This window comes from Camellia sinensis, chromosome 4 (assembly GCF_055761805.1).
Source record: "Camellia sinensis isolate YWXY chromosome 4, ASM5576180v1, whole genome shotgun sequence".
NCBI classification, from domain to species: Eukaryota; Viridiplantae; Streptophyta; class Magnoliopsida; order Ericales; family Theaceae; genus Camellia; species Camellia sinensis.
The window spans coordinates 78,715,565-78,734,740 of NC_138964.1; positions in this window are offsets into that span (position 1 = coordinate 78,715,565).

The following is a 19,176-nucleotide window of genomic DNA, read 5'->3' on the forward strand; positions in this document are numbered from 1 at the left end:
TCTGGTTTTGCACCAAACACTTGTGTTTTGCCTTGGAAGGGAAGGGTAGGGCTTGTAGACCATCAACACCCACCACCGGCAGTGGCTAGAGGCCACCGGCTGGTGTTTGCTGCCACCGGCAATGTTTATTGCCGGCCGGCACTATTTGTTGCCGGTCAGCACTATTTAGTGCCGGCCGGCACTCCTTTTGGCCAAGATGGCATTTTTGGCCGGCCGATTGCTGTTCATCTGCTTCTGCAGATATTTTTAGACAGCTGTCTTGCTTTTGCATCCCTCCATACACGTGTATGGAGGGATCTCCCTCTTGTAAAGCTTGTCTTGTAAGCTTTACAAGACATATAGAGAGAGGCTCTCTCTTGAGGCAAAGAGAGAAGACTTAGGTTAGAGAGTTTAGATATTTTGAGAGCAAAAAACAGCCATTGTTGAGCTCTGGTTCTAGGGTTTGAGTTAGATACATTTTCTATCTCTCTTTCCCTCTTATTTTGTGCACTAGGTGTTTTGTGTCTTACTATTGCACACAAACACCTAGTGTTTCACCTTCCTCTTGGAACTGAGGTTCTAAAGGACTGGTTTTGAAGTTTTGGTGTTGGATTCAAGCTAAAGGAGGCCATTGGAGCACCATTTGTGAAGGGATCATCAAGGGTAAGAAACTTACACCTTTTTTCCCAAATTTTGCATTGATTTTCTACCTATCTTAGAGCTGTTTTTGTGTTTATTGTATAACATAAAAAAGTTCAGTTTTTAGGCCCTCTTTATTGTTTATTTAGAGTGTTTTGTTGTTTGAGGGTGGTTGACCCCCCTTAAGCCTTGAAAGGCCTCTTTTTGGGCCATTTTGTGCTAGCTCCGGGATTTTGGTGTTGGGGTCTCTTCACCACTGAAATCTTGAGGGATTTCAGTGGTGAAGATGATGCCTTGAAGTCCCAAGAAGGAGAGGGCCACCCCCTCTCCTTGTTGTCCTTGAAAAGGGCTTGTTTTGGCCTCTTGAGAGAGCATTATGTTTGAGGGTGTATTGACCATGACTTGGCTGTTTTTCATGCTTAATATGTCATGTTATGCCTCTGTTTTTTCTTGGTTTTGGTACTCCATGCATGCTTAGCATAGTTGCCTTGTAATGCCACGTTATTGCCTCAATGTGCCTTAGGTTGTTAGCCTTTGTTGGAGCATGTTTTAGGCTTAGTCTTGTGAAGATTTTATGCATGTTTTGCCATGTTCTAGGTCTGTCCTAGGTTGTTTGGGTTGATTTTGGCATGCTTGGTATAGCTCCTTTGTATTTGGGCTTATTGGCCTTGAGTATGTGCATGTGTAGCATGACATCTTTGCATCGATTTGGTGATTTGGGGTCACCCCACATGTTATTTCAGTCCCATTTCCATGCTTGTTTGATTGCCTTGCATGCCTCTTTAATGCTTTGGAAGCTTGTATAGCAATGCTCCATGTTTTGGTGTTTATGCATGCCTTTGTTTTGAGTCATTTGGATGCCATCTAAGTGATCCTTAGGCCTTGTATTAATGTCCCAAAACTCTGTTTTTGGTCAATAAGCTCATGCCATGTTTGGTCTTGCTTAGTGTAGTCTAATGCTCTATTGGTTTGTTTTGAGCACTTAGGCCATTTGTTGCATATTTGGCTTGATGTATTGTTTGGTTTGGCACCATGTTTTAGCATGATTTCAATGCTTATGTTGCATGCTAATTAGTCCATGATTCCCCCTTTCAAATGTGTTTGAGGGTTGTTCAATTTGTGCTTAAGTGGTGGCCTTCAATTAGGTGCATGTGTGCATATATTTGGTCCCTCATTATAGCATTTTGGCTACTGTTTTAGGCGTATTTAGAGCTGCCTAATTCATGCATAAGTCCATCTTTGCATCCATTTGCATGCCCCTATGTTTGCTTGTATGCTTGCATAAGTTAGTTGCCATGCCATGTTGCATCCTTAGCTTGCATGCTTAGGTTGCATTGCATCTTGCATGCATGCCTTGTTCCTTGACCTGATGATAGGAATTGGGTCTTGTTTGGTTTGATTGGTTTGCATTGCATTTGAAATCAAAGTTGCATACTTGGTTCTTTGGGCCATCATGCATGGAAATGCGTGATTGGTGGTCCGAGAATCGAGGCACATGCCCCTTTGAGTCATTATCATGATAAGGGACATGGTTGGTGCATATATGCCTTGAATTGTGCTGCCATGCTTTGCCTTGCCCTCTGTTGCTGTCATTTGCAGATTCTGCAGGAACATTCTGCCGACCGGCAGTGTAAGGTGCCGACCGGCAACAATTACCCTGCCGACAGCTTCATTTTGTGCCGATGGCCACAAACCACTGCCGGTGGTAATTCCACTCAGCCGATGACACTCCCCAGTGTCCAGGGATGCAGTCTTGAGGTTTTGACAGCCTCCAGAGGAGTGAAGGAAGGAAAACAGAGGCAGCCTATGCATGGCAGCGCGTTTCCCGAGGCGGTTTATCTGTTTTCTTAGCTTAATTTAATTTGTTAATTAAATTAATTAATTTGTAATTATTAATTAGCTTGCGTAGTTAATTAATTTGTAATATTTATTTGGTCCCTCCGAGTGAGGGCAAATCTATAATAAGTGTGCGTGAGTGTGTGTATGTCTTCCAACCTCACGCCTTTCTTCCCTTTTATTTACCTGCTTATGATGGTAGATTAGGGCATGTTTAATTTAGCATACCTTATGCTATGCATGAGTGCATTCATGCATTTGTACTGCATGCATTAGGCTCGGTACATCACGCTAACTGCATCTGTATTTCGATTCAAAAATTGAATATGTGATAGTTGATCGCATTTCATATGCCATGCTTAGGTTAGCCGAGCCTATCTAATTGCATCCTGTATGTGTTGCATTAGGCAATTTAACATGAACTAGGACACGCATGTTTGCTAACTAGTTTACTGTTTTGGCACGGAGTACAATGTAAGTATTTTCGCTTTAGCATCTCGCATGCGTGTGAATGTTAACATGACAGTATGCTTGCCATGTGGCTAGATGCTTATGTGATAAAATGTTTTGAATGCCTGTGGGTGAAGGTTGGATTGTTTGAGTTGGAAAAACTCATTGAAATCCGTGTTTTAGCCTACTTGCGAGTAGCAAATTCCAAAGCATTTTCAAAACGAACGGATATGCAATGTTTCTTTCCAAATTAGGCAATCTAGTCTATACTTGTTTGCTGCGCGCATAACATAGTAATTCTAGGCTAATAAATGGAATAAGAACACATAACGTTTTCAAAATCGGATATCATGGTTAGTAGAGGCCGGTCTTCGGACCGGGCGAAAGGGGGTGCTCATAGCTGACCTTCCCCGATCGTACCCAAGCTCCCGAGCCGAGACAACTCCGGTGATGACGGACATGTGGCCTTCGGCACCGAGTCAGGGTTTCCTAAATTTCCCCATTTTAAAAATATTTAGGTGGCGACTCTGTATCTGGCAAAGCAGTCCATGTTTGGCACTACTTTTTCAAAAATCTGTTTCTCAAAATGATTTGCCAGATTTGGACTCTTTGGTTCAGATTAAGAACCGCGACAACAAAAATCGCGAGTCCAAACTGTAGCAGCGAGGTCCCCCCCCCCCCCGCGGGCGCTGTTACACTTCTCCACCACCAAGCTTTCTCTATTATTCTCTTTTTCTCTCCCTTAGCTGAATGTAGTGTGTGGTTATGTATATGTGTTCAACAAATGGGGATGAATGGTATATTTATAGAGGATTTGATGCGAAAAATCCAATATGCCCATTGGTTTCAATTTAATTGAATAGTGCCTTGATTTAGTTTGAATGAAATGGAATGAGGGATGATTAGGACCTTAATTATATCTCTAATCATGATCTAATTAGGTTTAGGGCTAATTAATTACTTCTAGTTACAAGTACACATGTGTATATATAACAAATCTATATTGTACCTAGGTTCATGATGGTTCCAAGTTTCAAGGGAGTTTTTATCCTAAGTGTATCCTAGAAAATCCTAGCGTATCCTGGGAAGGTAAAGTAGCCGGCCATGTGCTCTGGATTAGGAGATTATGTGTAAAATTTGATGTAATATTTCTAGACAAAGATTGAATTAAGGTACAAACTTATATATTTGATTTGATTTTGATGATTTTAGAGATTTTACTCTAATTATAGCCTGGAAGGGGGGGGGGGGGTGGTATGATAGTTAGCCTTGTGTTCAATATTTGGGGGATTTTCCTATTTATTTTGTGTACGAATTCTATAGATGTTGTGCACAAAAGATTTGATGAATAAAAGATACAAGTGTATATATATTTGTACGAGCATGAAATAATCTTCTTGTATAATTCTATTGACCAAGTTTGCACTCCTCCAAATGTCGTACTTTACTACCCGAAAACACAAACGTGAGCTAGCTGGCAGGTGTGCGCCGGAAACCTCTCCGATGCCTAAGTCAGCAAAATAGACAAAAGACACAAAAACTCTGGGTATTTAAGAGTAAAAATTGTGATACCTTTACACAAGTCCTGTTACAAGTTTTTGTAGGTCCTGTGTGGCACAATCCTAGTAGGACTCTTATTCTCCTTAGCAGAGTCCTCCTAGAAATCATACTTCCAAGGATAATATCTATTCTGGTAACACCCTACTCACTACCAACCAAGTGAGATGGCATAAACCTCCTTACCTCGGCTCGGTAGTACGCTCAACCGAGCTAGCATGGCCCTACCATACGTTGGACAACCAAGATGGTAATCGACTGAGATAAACCCTAGTTCGGTACTCTGCTACAATCTTATGCCAGCCGTTCTTGGATCAAATATTAATCACCTCGATCCAAGTGTTTGGCCGAATATCCGCCCACAGCACGGCCTAACGACCAAGAGGCTGTACCTAGATCGGTCCATTCTAACAGATGGACTTAGCTCGACCCAATTTAAATAAATTACCCTCTCAATTGCCCCTTAATTCTATTTGCGTAGCATGATTGGGATTAGTTTTCTCAAGCTGTGCTAAGATATTCAAACCAACCGAACTAAAAGCAACCCAACCGAGCTAAAATACTCCATCCAACCGAACTACAGACACGTTTGTCACTAGGTAGCTCGGTCTTCTTAGAACTGTGCCTGTCACACAGCCCGTCATTTCACGTACCTAACATCATGTCTTTACTGGGACACGTGGCATGTGCCCATTGCTCCTCTATATTGTGACAGCCGTCAATCATAACTCTTGAAATTGGAATAGTCCCGCTGTTTTAGTGTTTATACAAAACCTATTTCTTGAATCAAACATTCTTACTGTTCATCTTCTCTCCCTTGCATTCTGAGCTTCATATCTGTACCCTCTCTGCTCTGCTCCCCTTCTTGATGGTTCTCTTGTTGATTGGATTTCATTCTCACGCTCTAAATCCATAAGTCGATCATGTCTCTTTCTCCTTTTTACTGATGTTCCTTTTTGTTTATTTTCTAAAGACCAATTCTCTTAACACCATATATGCGCGTTTATAGAGTTTGAACAAATACCATAAACCCGAAACCACATGCTCAAACCTAAAAACAAATTGACTGGATTTAGAACCAGTCTAGAACACAATTTTTGATCCAAATATCGTGTTGTGACCAAAATGGGAACCTGTTTTGTGACCTTTAGGATTGCTTTTGACCAAAATAGAAATACTTTGATCAACAACCGAGCTATAATTCTTGAGCAGGTCATGTTCCCTGGCCGAACTAGGCATTTTTTGTTGACCCAATTGTAGCTGAGCTAAGTTTATTTAGCGTTGGCTATTTACTTAGCCCAGTCCATTAGCTGGGCATAACACTTTTTATTTCCACTTTGTAGACTTCACTAGGTTGGCCAAGCACACCCTTGCACTCTGCCCCTAGGTAGTTTTGCTCAACTAAGCCAACCAAAGCCACATCAACACCGAGCTAGGCCGCCATATACATTTTAACATTACCATTCTTTAAGTTAAATGGGAAAATACCGATTTCTGGTGGACTCCCTTGAAGCCATGGCCAAATTTCAAAGAGATTACCACATTCTAGACGACGTCCACCTTTCCTTAGCCAAGCTAGACACCACACCATGGGGTAAGTCAGGATTTGTTCCTTTCACCATGGTGTCCATTGTAAATGGGGAACTTCGATTCCCAGTCAAACCCTTAATCTGCGAATTCCCAATGGGGAACTTCGATTCCCACTCAATTATCAACCAACACCTATAGGATCATTAACAGGATTGCCGAGCTAAATCGTCGCCTTGGTCTCAACCTCAGTTTGGCCGAGCTGTTTCATCAATATTCGTTCGGCCAGAATGCCGACAGCTGGGTTTATTACCTTAGAGTCAGGAGAGGCCGAGGGAAAATTTTCAAGAAAACACCATATAAAGACGTAAACGATGATGACTTTCTCTAGGTGTTAGGAAATTTTGAAGACCAAGAAGCCCAAATGCCGGGCTATAATATAAATTGGAATAAAAGAACAACTGGTAAGAGCAATCCAGTTTAATTTTCCTTGCTATTTCAATAACCACTGTGCTAACCCTTGTGATTGTCCCTTGTGCAGATTTGAACCAGCTTAAATCCAACTATGCTTATGCCAACCAGGCCGCACTACGAGTCGCGCTCCGCTACCGCAACCGAGATTGGACCGAGCTCCTAAATTTTGAGCCGACCTATCGGTATAGCAGTAAGAGAAAAAGCAAGGTTACAGATTTTCTTCTTGAATCGTCACCTTAACCAGATCCTAACCTGCCTCAGATCAACCTCATTCCCCTAACCGAAGAGCAAGAGATGGCCAAAAGAAGGGCCGTGCGAGCTCTTATCACTGAACAAACCTTTGCTGAAAACCAAACCAAATAGGCACCATCCGGTCAACCGCGCGAGATAGTGGTTGCACTTCCAACCACCAGGGCAACAACATCCTGGCCGAGCAAGCGTACGTGTACCTCATCGACCGAACCGCAACATTTGGTGGATGAGGAAGAGACCGCGCTACCTGATCCTGTGTTGCTAAGCCTAGAGCCTGCTCGTTCTGGTCGAGCATGCCCTTCTGAATGGGCACCCTCAATGTCCTACAAGAACCATGCTGTATCCACCAAGGATTCAGTGGTTGTTGAGAAGGACCATATGCTCGCGTCCAACCTTTCAAAAAGTCTCCACCTTCCAGCCGACATGGAGCACCACGACCACTTGACCGAACTTAAGGCCATTCGGTCGGCTTCAAAATTGATGGTTCTAGTAAGTCCACTTGCTATTTTAAGTCTTCTGTGTTTTTACTTTTTGTTCAATTTGTAGCCTAACACTCATTTGTTTAAACCGCAGGCCTTGCAAAAAAACCATGTAGCACACAAACGTGTGCTTGAACTGCAAAACACAGCGCGGTCAGCCATGGCTGATTCGAACACCAAGATGGCTGAGTTGAAAGAAGTAAAGGCTAAATTGGCCGAGATGGTTGATGAAAATGAGCGTCTGGCTGATCTAGTCAACGCGGCCGAGGTTGACAAGCAAAAAGCCTTGGCTGAGAAAAAAGATCGGTAGTTGCACGACTGGCCAAACTAGAAAAGAAAACGAACGCCGAGATCTAGGAGTGGAAGAAGAAGACATTGGATGCTGAAGATCAAGTTTACAAGGAGGGGAAAGAAGCCTACATCTAGTAGTACGAAGCAGCAAAAGATATTTTCTTCAAATACGGATAGAAGGCTACGGCTGCCAAGCTTAGTTAGGGGTATGACTCCGAAATCTTTCTGAACCCTCCCCATCACTTCATACCGAGCTACATGACGGATTATGAAAACGCGGTCCAACAGAAGTTTCTTCAAGAGGGAGAGGAGGAAGAAGAGACCCTTGATCCAGCTAATGCCCCTCTTGCCAACACCAACCTTGGTCTTCAGTTTTCCCTATCTGCTCGGGTGGATCCGCTTAGTTAGCCTGCGCCAAGCACGATTGATGGGGTGCCTGTGACCGAACTATCCCCAGGACCAGCTGCCAAAACCAGCCTATCCAGCAACGAAGTACGGGTTAACCTAGACACTGACCTTGATGATTTTTTTGCTTGATATCGAAACCTGTTTTTCTTATTTTTCGCTATTTTTTCTTTTGTTTTTTATGAAATGTAACCGGGCTATACACCCCACCTTTTGTAATCGCTTGCCAATGAATGAAATTGTTTCTCCTTGCTTGGTTATTTTCTTGCTTGGTTACTGCACTTTTCCTCTCTATAGTGTTTCATCTTTACTGCAAGCCTAGCCGGTCTAGTTAGCTCGACTTTACCTTATCCTGCCCACCTTTTTCTGCCGAGATACTTATCTCGGCCGAAGAACAAGCTTGGGAAACTGTCGAACCTTTGTAACCGAGATCTTTGTTTTGATCTTTAACTCAGCTAAAAGGAAAAAGGTGTTGATCAAAACCTGTCAACTTTCTTGAGCCGAGATCCTTATCTCGGTTGAAGAAAAGAAAAATTGTTGGTAAAACCTGCCCACCTTCTTGAGCCTAGATCCTTATCTCGGCTGAAGAGTGAATTAAGTATTGGTTAAACCTGCCAATTTTCTTAATTGCCCCCAATTGGGCGAACAACTTTTACAAACAGAGAAAAGAATTTTTACCAAAAAAATGTCTACTTATTTTATTGAAAAAGAAAAATTACAATTGTTTAAAAAAATAAAATACTCTGAGTCCACATCTTCTAAGTGATATGCCCCTTTTCCAGCCAAACCAATCACTCTGTATGGTCCTTCCCAGTTAGGTCCTAATTTGCCATCTCCAGGTATCAAGATGTTTCCCATAACTTTGCGCAGTATCCAATCTCCAATCTTGAATTGCCTGGGGTGCACCGCTTTATTGTATTTCCTGGACAATTCCTATTGATACGAGGCAATGTACACCAACGTTCTTTCTCTTTTTTCCTCTGCAAGGTCGAGTTCTAGGGATATGGCCTCGCCATTCAAGTCTGGATCAAAAGTTTTACTTTTGATGGTGGGGAGACCAATTTCTAGAGGGATTACTGCCTCCATGCCATAAGCCAAGGAAAAAGGTGTTTCGCCAGTTGATTGCTGAGGTGTAGTTTGGTAAGCTCATAAGACGTGGTGGAGTTCCACAGCCCACTTGCCTTTTTCCTTTTCCAACCTCTTTTTCAGGCCATCTAAGACTACTTTGTTAGAAGCTTCGGTCTGGCCATTGGCTTAGGGGTATGCCGGCGTAGAGTTGTAGAATTCTATCTTGTATTCTTTGCAAAAACCCCTAAAGATTTTTCCATCAAACTGAGTGTCGTTGTCAGATATTAGAGCCTTGGGTATTCTAAACCAGATTATAATGTTTTGCCAGAGAAACTTCTTGACGTTCTTTTCTTTTATGGATGTGAGTGCCTCTACTTCTACCCATTTTGTGAAGTAGTCCATTGCTGCGAGAAAGAACTTTCTGTTGCCTGGCGCGGTTGGGAGTGGTCTTACTATATCCAGGCCCCACATTGCAAAGGGCCACGGGCTGGTCAAAGGTAGGAGCTCTCTGGTCGGTTGATGTATTCAATGTGCGAACTTCTGACATTTCTCACACTTCTTGACATATTTCTCTATGTTTGCTTGTATGTACGGCCACCAATACCCTTGTGAAATTGCTTGGTAGGCCAGCGATCTTCCCCCTTGGTGGCTTTCGCAAACGCCTTCGTATATTTTGAACAAAATTGCCTCGACCTTGCTGGGATGGACACACTTCAAGTAAGGCCCTGTGAAGGATTTTTTGTACAATGGTAGTGATGGGGAGAGCCAAAATCACTGTGACTTTGCTCTAATTTTGTTGGTTTTTTTTTTCTTTTCTTCAGGTAAGTTGCCATCTTTTAAAAATACTATAATGGGATCCATCCATAAAGGGCCTAGATCGGTACAACATGCTTTGGCTACTTTCGACTCTTCAATACTTAGTCTGGGTAGGAAGTCAATTAACAATGGGTGTGGGATAAACGTATCTGCCATTGATGTAAAACTAGCTAGCTCATCTGCTCTACTATTTTCCTCTCGATCGATTTGATCTATCAGAACTACTTCAAACTTCATGATCTCCTTTCTGACTAACTCTTGGTACTTGGCCATTCTATCATCCTTTGCTTCGTAGTCGCCCAAAATTTGGTTGACTACCAGTTGGGAGTCACTATATACCATTAGCTCGATGGCCTTCATGCGAAATATTGACTTCAAACCTGCTAATAATGCTTCATACTCTGCCTCGTTGTTGGATGCTAGAAAGCCAAGGTTGATTGCCTATTCAACGGTCAAGCCTTCTGGTGAGATAAGAACTACGCCGAGTCCTACACCGTATCTGTTGGACGCTCCATCAACGATGAGCTTCCACATCTCTCCTACAAACAACTTCTAGCAAATGAAGGGGTCTGATGACGTCTTAGGATTTGGAGCATCGTCGCCGATGCTATTTTCTTCAAAGTTGTTGGTCGTCATTATGATCTGGTCCTCACTGTTTAGGACTAGACTTTCAGTTGTGTCTTCGCTTGTCATACTGTGGGTTGCTCCTTCTTTCCTTTCTGAAAAGCTGAACGGTTTGTTATGCAGTTGAGTGCCCTACTGTGGAGGTTGCCCTATCCCTGCGGCACTTTTCCCTTTTTCTTTGGTTAAGTCGATCGGGCAAACTTGATGACTTCCTGGGGAGAATTTGGCCATGAAGTCTGCTAAAGCTCGTGCTTTTATTGCAGTTCTTGGCTGAAACTTAATGTCGAACTGCCCTAACTCCACTGCCCATTTCAAAATTTGTCTAGAAAAATCCGCCCTCTCAAACAAGGCTTTTAATGGGACAGTTGTTAAAATAATCACAGTGTGGGCATGGAAGTAGTGCGACAATTTCCTGGAAACCATCATCAAAGCTAAGGCCAACTTCTCTGTTGGTAGGTACCTTGTTTTGGCGCCCAACAATGCCTTGATAACATAAAAGATAGGTAGGTATGTAGACTTGACTTGCTTCATGCCCCTCCTTTCGGAGTGGCTTGAATTGGTCCTACAGTTCAGACTTCTGTCACAGTTCTGAATCTAATCTCACAAAATGCAATGCAAGACTGATAAACACCAAAGAGTCCAATCCGGCAAATCATTTTGGAAAATCGATTTTAGATCAAATAATGCCAAAACTGGACTGTTTTGCCAGATTACAGACTCGCCACCTAAATATTTTGTTTTTGGAAAATTTAGGAAACCCTAACTCGTGCCAAAGGCCACGCGTCCGTCATTACCAAAGTTGTCTCGGCTCGGGAACTTGGGTACGAGAGGGGAAGGTCTTGAAATGAGCACCCCCGCTCACCCGATCAAAGGATCGGCCTCTACTAAGCATGATATGTTGTTTTATAAACCTCATGTGTTCTTATTCCAGTTATTAGCTAACTTTACTATGTGACGCGCACGCAAGTATAGACTAAATCGCAAGATTTGGAACAACTAAACTCATATTTGTTTTCAAAAATGGCTTGAAGGTGCCACTCGCAAGTGGGCTAAAGCGCGGATTTGCCATCAAACATGATGGGCTTAAAACATGATTTGCCACATCGCAAAGTGGGCTTAAAACTCATAATTGATGAATTTTCTTAATTCAAGCAACGAAGCCTTCATCCACAGGCATTCATGCAGTTAATCACTTAAGCAAATAGCCTCATGGCAAGCATGCTAAACATGGCAACACTCACACTCATGCAAGTATGCTAAAGCGTAAAACTTACAGTGTACTTTAAGCCAAAACAAAAGCTAATTAGAAAGAATGCATGATCCTAACTATGTTAAATGCCTAATGCAACACATACAATAATGTAATTAATAGGCTCGGCTATCTAAGATAGCATATGAATGTGACAATTTGATACACGTATTCAAAGGAGTGTTGAAATATGATGCAGTTTGAATGATGCCCGGTGCACGCAAGACAAATGAATGATGCAAACATGCGAGCATAAGGTATGCTAATCGAAAAACATGCCCTAATCTAACCATCAAAAGCGGTTAAATAAAAGGGCGAAAGAAGTGGGGTTGGAAGACATGCACACACACACACATGCACACTTATTACAACATTGTGCCCTTGCAAAGGAGGGTTTGAATAAATAAGCTAAGCTAAACTAAGCTAAGCTAATTATTACAAAACAACTAATAAACTATTCTAAGCTAATTAATTATTACAAACCAAATTGAATCTAATAATTAGCTATGCTAACTAATTAAAGCAATAAAATGGCCTTGCGGGCGAGGGAGACATGCATGATCGGTTGGCTTCTTTCCGAAAATCCACCGCCTTGCCTTTGGATGCCTCTGTTTGCACTTTGCTTTGCTCTCTGAACCTTACACCAATTAACAGACTGCCTTTGCTCCAAAATAAGAACATTTTGAGCAACTCTTCAGCTGGTGGCCAGTTGGCTACCATAGGTGGCTGTTGGCCACTGCCACTGGGCTGTCGGCCACTATTTGTGGCTGTCGGCCATCCTTTCCTTGGAATTCTCTTTTTTGCTACAATGGAGAGCAAACAGAGGCAAAGCAGTGTATTCTGCAAGGAATGTGTGTACTGCCACCTCCTTATCATGTCTCAAGCTCGAAGGAGTATGGCACTTGGCTCTTAAGCCACCAATCAAGCATTTTCATGCATGATGGCCAAAGAACCAAGCTCGTACAAGCTTAGTGAATGCGCACATAAGACTCAAATGGCCACCACCCTATCATGTATGATCAAGGGTGATGACGACCAAGAAATGTGACACATTTCACCACTTCGAGTATGAAACGTCTCACTTTTCTTGTGTTTGGATTGACGTCCGATCCAAACACATGCAATGCAAACAACATGCTTATCTTAGTCATGTTTTATTTAGTTCAATTTTATTTACTCATTTTAGAATTACCAAGCCATTCTTTAGTTGGTTAAGTCCAATGTGAAAGTCCTCTAATTGGAAAGATGGCCTAAGCCACAAGTGCCTTGTGCATGAAAGAGGTCTCATGCTGTTGGTTAGTAGAAACCCTCAAAAGAGGATTAAAACCATTAAGCATGAGTGCCTCAATTTCATGCTCAAGCCAACAAGGGGCTCAAGACCACTTTCAAAACCAAATTAAAAAGTGAAGAATAGAGGGATGTTGCAAACTTTCAGTGCTAATATGGCATGAAAAATAATGCTAAAAACATGCAAGCAACACATGCATAACATGTTAAAAGCCAAAAACATCAAAGCTAGTGAAGAGCATTACACTAGAGGCGTGCAATACTAAGCTTAAATGACCAAACCAGCTCTGGATAGAGGTTAAACATGCTAAAACAGAGGCTAAATCATGCTGAGATAGAAGCATAAATAGCAAGAAAAACATGCTCACATGTTGGTTCACAAACAAGGCCTAAAGTACAACTCTCAAAAGCAATGAAAGACTGATATAAGTGAGAATGTGACAGAGGCATATGCACTGAAATTACATGCAAAATGATGTTATAGCATGCAAACAACTCAAGTAAGAAATGCTAGAAGCCTTAAAACACTAAGCTAGTGAGGCCATTTGCACTATAGCCATACAAAGCATGAGTCATATGACCAAGACCACCCAAAATAGAGTTAAATCATGCTAAATCAGTGACTGAAACATGCTGAGATCAAGTCATAAGCAGGTAGAAAAACATGCTCACATGCTAGGCTAACTACACATGCAAACAAGACACAAGGAGGGGAGGCCACCCCCTCCTATTTTGGGCCTCAAAACCAACTTTTTACCACTGAAATTCCCCTGGAATTCAATGGTTAAAAGGCTAAGAAAAGGGTGTTTCAAAAGCTTTGAAAGATGGCTCCAAAGGCTTTACAAGCCAAAGAGCAAAGGGAGGAAACCACCTCCTAACTAAACAAGGTTCAAACCACCATTTTATAACCTTAAAAATAGAGTTTTTTTTGGAGGTTAAAACCAGCCTCAAAGTAGTGTGCAAAGGTGGCCAAACAATGAATTAAAACAAAGCTTTAAGGAGGGTAAGGCATTACCCTCGCAGCACAGCAACAAACAGCACAATTTTTGAGCCAAAACCAAGCTTAAGACCTCAAACCAAGCCTCAAAGAACCTCAGCTCCAAGGTAAAGGTGTTTGGCTAAGGGTCTTAGAACAAAAGTGTAGAGAAAACTAACTTTCAAGCACTACATAGGAAGAGAGAGAGAATTCTAGAGAGAGAGAGTGAAATTTTGCTCACAAATTTTCTAAAACTTCGAAATGGGGGAGTGACCCCCCATTATATAGAAAAACAAGCCAAAAGCTTGGCTTCATCCTTCCATACACGTGTATGGAGGATACACTCAGTGATCAACAGCTGGCACAACTGGCAAATAAATATCTGAAAAAAGGAGAAAAATGGCTGTCAGCTATCAGTAGTGGCTGACCGGACACACATGTAGCCGATCGGCCACCACTGATAGCCGGCAGGCACAAGCCATGGCCGATGGACATTGGGGATGGCCGACAAGCCGCCCTCTCCTCCAGATTCAAAGAAACAAGTTCTTGGTCCACAACCAAGCAACAGACAAGTTGAGAGGCTCCAAGGCAAGGCGCTCAGCCGAGACCTTTAGAGACTCAAAAGGAACACGAGCGAGCACAACCATCGGGTGTTCAAATGATGACGTCCAAGTCTTGAGGACGGTCAAAAATGGGGTGTCTACAAGGTGTTGTATTCCCTCAGCTCATACCAACACTGCGCTGACTGCATGCTGGAAAACCGCTAAGTATAAAAAGAGTTCCTCCTCTAGTATTGGGGTTACCAACAACGGTGGGGAGGCCATGTATTCTTTCAGGCTTTCTAGAGCACGGTCGCACTCGTTATCCCACTCAAACTTGGCCTTTAGTGCCGCAAGAATGGTAGACACCTATCTGATGATCGGCTTATGAATCGGTTTAGCGCAGCTGCTAGGCTAGTGAGATGCTGCACCTTATTGACTGTGCTGGGCCTCTCAAGATCTTGGATGACTTTGATCTGAGATGGATCAGCTTCTATATCCCGGTTGGTCTCTAGAAAGCCTAGGAATTTTCCTGACCCCACGCCGAACGCACACTTGGATGTGTTCAGTCGCAGCTTGTGGGACTTCAAAATTTGAAACATCTCATCTAAGTTCTTGATATGGTCCCCCTTATTCTTACTTTGGACCACCATATCATCTATGTAAGCTTCCATTGTTCTGCCAAACAATGGCTCAAACATTTTGGTGATCATCCGTTGGAATGTTGCCCCCGCATTTTTTAAGCCAAAGGGCATGACCTTTTAATAACATAATCCTTTGGGAGTTGTAAATGATGTGACCTTCTGGTCCAGTTTATACATAGCAATCTGATGGTAACCGCGATACGCATCAAGAAAACTAAGTCGGTTATGCCCTGTAATTAGGTCCACCAGTTGGTCTATTCGTGGTAGAGAAAAGCTATCTTTCGGGCATGCTTTGTTGACTGTTTTGTAGTCCATACAAATGCGCCATATGCTGTTCTTTTTTGGTACCACTACCGTGTTGGAAATCCACCTAGGATAGTGTACTTCTCTGATGGCCTCTGCTTCCAGTATGTTTCCTACTTCTTCCGTTACTGTTTCTGCGTGGTAGAGTGCCGATCGGTGAGTTCGCTGTATAATTGGTCTGGTAGTTGGGTGGACATTGAGTTGATGGCAGATGAAATTGGGGTCAATGCCAAGCATGTCATACGGCGTCCAGGCAAACACTTCGATGTTAGAGGTCAAAAATTCCATGATCTCTATTCTCTCAGTGCTGGACAGAGACGAGCTGAGCAAAAAGAACCTCTTTGGGTTTTTCTCATCTATCTTTACCTCTATCAAGTCTTCCACTGTCTTTTGTTCGGCTGCTTTGCCGATGTTTGTGAACAGCTTGTTGCTTTCTGGCTCTTCTACCATTTGTACGAACCCTTTTGCAGCCTGGTTGTTGTTTACTGTAACAAAGCACTGTTTGGACATGATTTGGTCTCCTAAGACTTCTTCAATCATTTCGATTTCGTTGGGGAACTGTAACACCTAGTGGTAGGTTAATGCCACTGCTCGCATGGCGTGCAAACATGCTCTTCCCAAGATTATGTTGTAAATGGAAGAGACTTTCAATATCCACAATTCCACCTGTTTTGTCATCGTTCCTGCTTTGGCTGGCAGAATTATCTTGCCAACCGGCCATTCTGGAATTGAGTTGAAGCCAATTAGGGGAGATGTTGCGGGTGCTAAGTCTTTGTCCTCTAATTTTAGTTGCTTAAAGGTCTCGTAGTACATTATCTTGCATGAGCTCCCTTAGTCAATTAGGATCCACTTGATGTCAAAATTTTTGACGCGCAGAGTAACCACCAGTGCATCGTTGTGAGGGCTTTGTAACCTTGCTAAGTCTTCGTCTGAAAAGGTGATGACGTTGTTGCCTCTGTTTTTTCTTTTTTCATGGTAGGTTGTGCACTTAGTACCTCTCTCATGTGCTCAGCCTTTTTGATCATCCCTCTGAGTTCACATACTTGTTCAGGTTCGATGATCCCATGTATTACAATGATTATGCCTTGGGGTGGACCGTCAACCAGCATCCCATCCGGCCTGTTGCGGTCTTGGGGGGCTGGCTATGTTCCCCCTTCAATATATTAGTCCAGGTGGCCTGCCGCCACTAACTCCTCTAGATGTTGCCTTAATGGTGTATAGTTTTCTGTTTGGTGCCCCTTTTCATCATGGAAGGTGCAATGGTACCTATCATCGTAGCCCCTCTGCATTTCTTCGAACTTGGCTGGCCGCCGAATGAAGGGTTCATCGCGTATCTCGCTAAGAATCCAGTAAATAGGTTTATTGAATATCGTGGTAATGGTAGTGTGGACTATCAACTTCCCTGCTTGGGAGTCCTCTCTGTTGGCTCGTCTGCCTCGCCCATTTTTGCTCGGTTATTCTTCCTACTTGATCGTGTTAACTTTTGCCTTAGGTTTTTTGTCTGACATCGCTGTTGTGCCAGCTTTTGCTTTGGTGCGAGCGACATCTTCTTCTACCTGGATGTGTTGATGTACTATTTCCATTAGGGCCTTTATTGTGAGAGGTGACGTCATCGTCATTGAATCCCTCAATTTATTGCCAGCCGGCAAACCTCGTTTGTACTGTGCGATAGCTAGGTTTGTAGGGCAATCTCCAATCTGATTAAAAGTCTCCCAATACCGGTTATTGTAAGCCCTCAATGTTTCCTTCTCGCCCATGTCTATGGAGAGAAGCTGGTCAATCTCCACTGGCGTCTTGGTGTTCGTTCTGAATCTGGTCACAAATGCCTCCGCTAGTTGCGCCCATGAAACTATGTTACCTTCTGACAACTTTTCAAATCATGTTAAACCCAGGTCACCAAGGTTGGAAGGAAACAGGATACACATTAGAGCCTCGTTTCACAGATATACGGCCATAACTTGGCTCAAATGGCTCAAGTGCATGTAGGGTTTGACTTTTCCTCATAAGTAGTAAATTTGGGCTGGTGGAAGCCTGAGGGTAATGGTCCGTTCTCTATCACTGGAACGAACGGTGAGCTCTGCAACCTTGCTAACGCTTTGTCTGCTGGTTTGTAGGTAAGGCGTGGTTTTGGCATTCCAGCCTCGACACTCCTATGTGTTCTAGGAGCCAACCGTTGTAGCGCAGAGACTCTACGGAGGTCGCGAGCTTGAGTGTCTTCTCTCCTTCGAGCCCTTTCCTCTAGTACTGTACGCAGGTCTGTCGACCTAGGCAACTCCGTGTGCCTAGATGTTTTTTGGTGCGAATGCGAGGGCCGATAATTGCTTCCCTCCATATACGACATTTCAGTCCTCGTTCTCTCAGACCTGGAGTACCGAGTCCTAGAGGTTCTTGACTGCTTGTCGCCTGTCCTGAGGCTTCTGTTTTTCGTCTGAGAGGGTGTGATTTGCTTGTCATGATCTTCTGAGTGATGAGAGTGCGCTCTGCTTTTGCCTGCCTCTTCTTCTGCCACCCCTTTGCCCTTTATCTGGCACTTCATGGTCTACATGTTTGCCGCCATTCTCCGTACCAATTCGTCTTGCTCCCTTACGCGATCTTCCAGAACCTGAGGATCCATCCTCCACTTCTGCCTTTCAGGGCTTTGGGAGTGACAAGGACTAGAGCCTCGTCTTTCTTATGTGTCCCTTCGTGGGTTTTGTCACTGGGGATGTAACTAAGCTATGGGTAGGAAAAAAGGTAAACCTTTGCGCCACCCACCCCTTTCGGGGGTTTGCCCATCAATAGCAGAGTGTGGCAAGTCTTTATTGTGCACCATAGTATTTAATTAAAGAGAAAACTCAATCAAAAGGTTTGTTCTTTGTGTGATTTCCCACAGACAACGCCAATTGTACAAGCACAAAATAATCTTCTCATATAATCCTATTAACCAAGTTTGCACTCCTCCAACGTCGTCATTTTACTACTTGAAAACACAAACGTGAGCTAGCCGGCAGGTGTGTGCCGGAAACCTCTCCAACCCCTAAGTCAGTAAAATAGACAAAAGACACAAAAGCTCTGTGTATTTGAGAGTAAAAATTGTGATACTTGTACACAAGTCCTGTTATGAGTTTTTATAGATTCCGCATGGCACAATCGTAGTAGGACTCTTATTCTCCTTAGCAGAGTCCTCCTAGGAATCACACTCCCAAGGAGAATATCTATGTCGATAACACCTTACTCACTACCCACCAAGTGAGATGGCACAAACCTCCTTACCTCGGCTTGGTAGTACGCTCAACTGAGCTTGCATGGCCTTGCCCTACATTGGATAACCAAGATGGTATTCGAACGAGATAAACCCTAGTTCGGTACTTCGCTACGATCTTACCTCGGTCCTTCTTGGATCAAATATTAATCACCTCAGTCCAAGTGTTTGGCCGAATATCTGCCCACAGCATGGCCCAACGACCAAGAGACTGTACCTAGCTCAGTCCATTCCAACAGATAGACTTAGCTCGGTCCAATTTAAATAAATTACCCTCTCAATATTGGTATTAACTTGGGGTCAATTTGTAATTCAAATAAAATGTGAGGGCTTAGGCCATAATTTATGAATTAGAACATTTATTTAAGTGTAGTATTTAATTTAATTGGGATTTGTGAATTCAATTCGGTTAATTTTTTTTTATTTTGAATTAAACGGTGAATCGTAATGAGAATAAAAAATCTAAGGTTTTGAATAGTAGATTTATAGTTAGGGAGTTATTTATTTATTATTAGGGTTTTAGAAATGATTGCTAAGTTA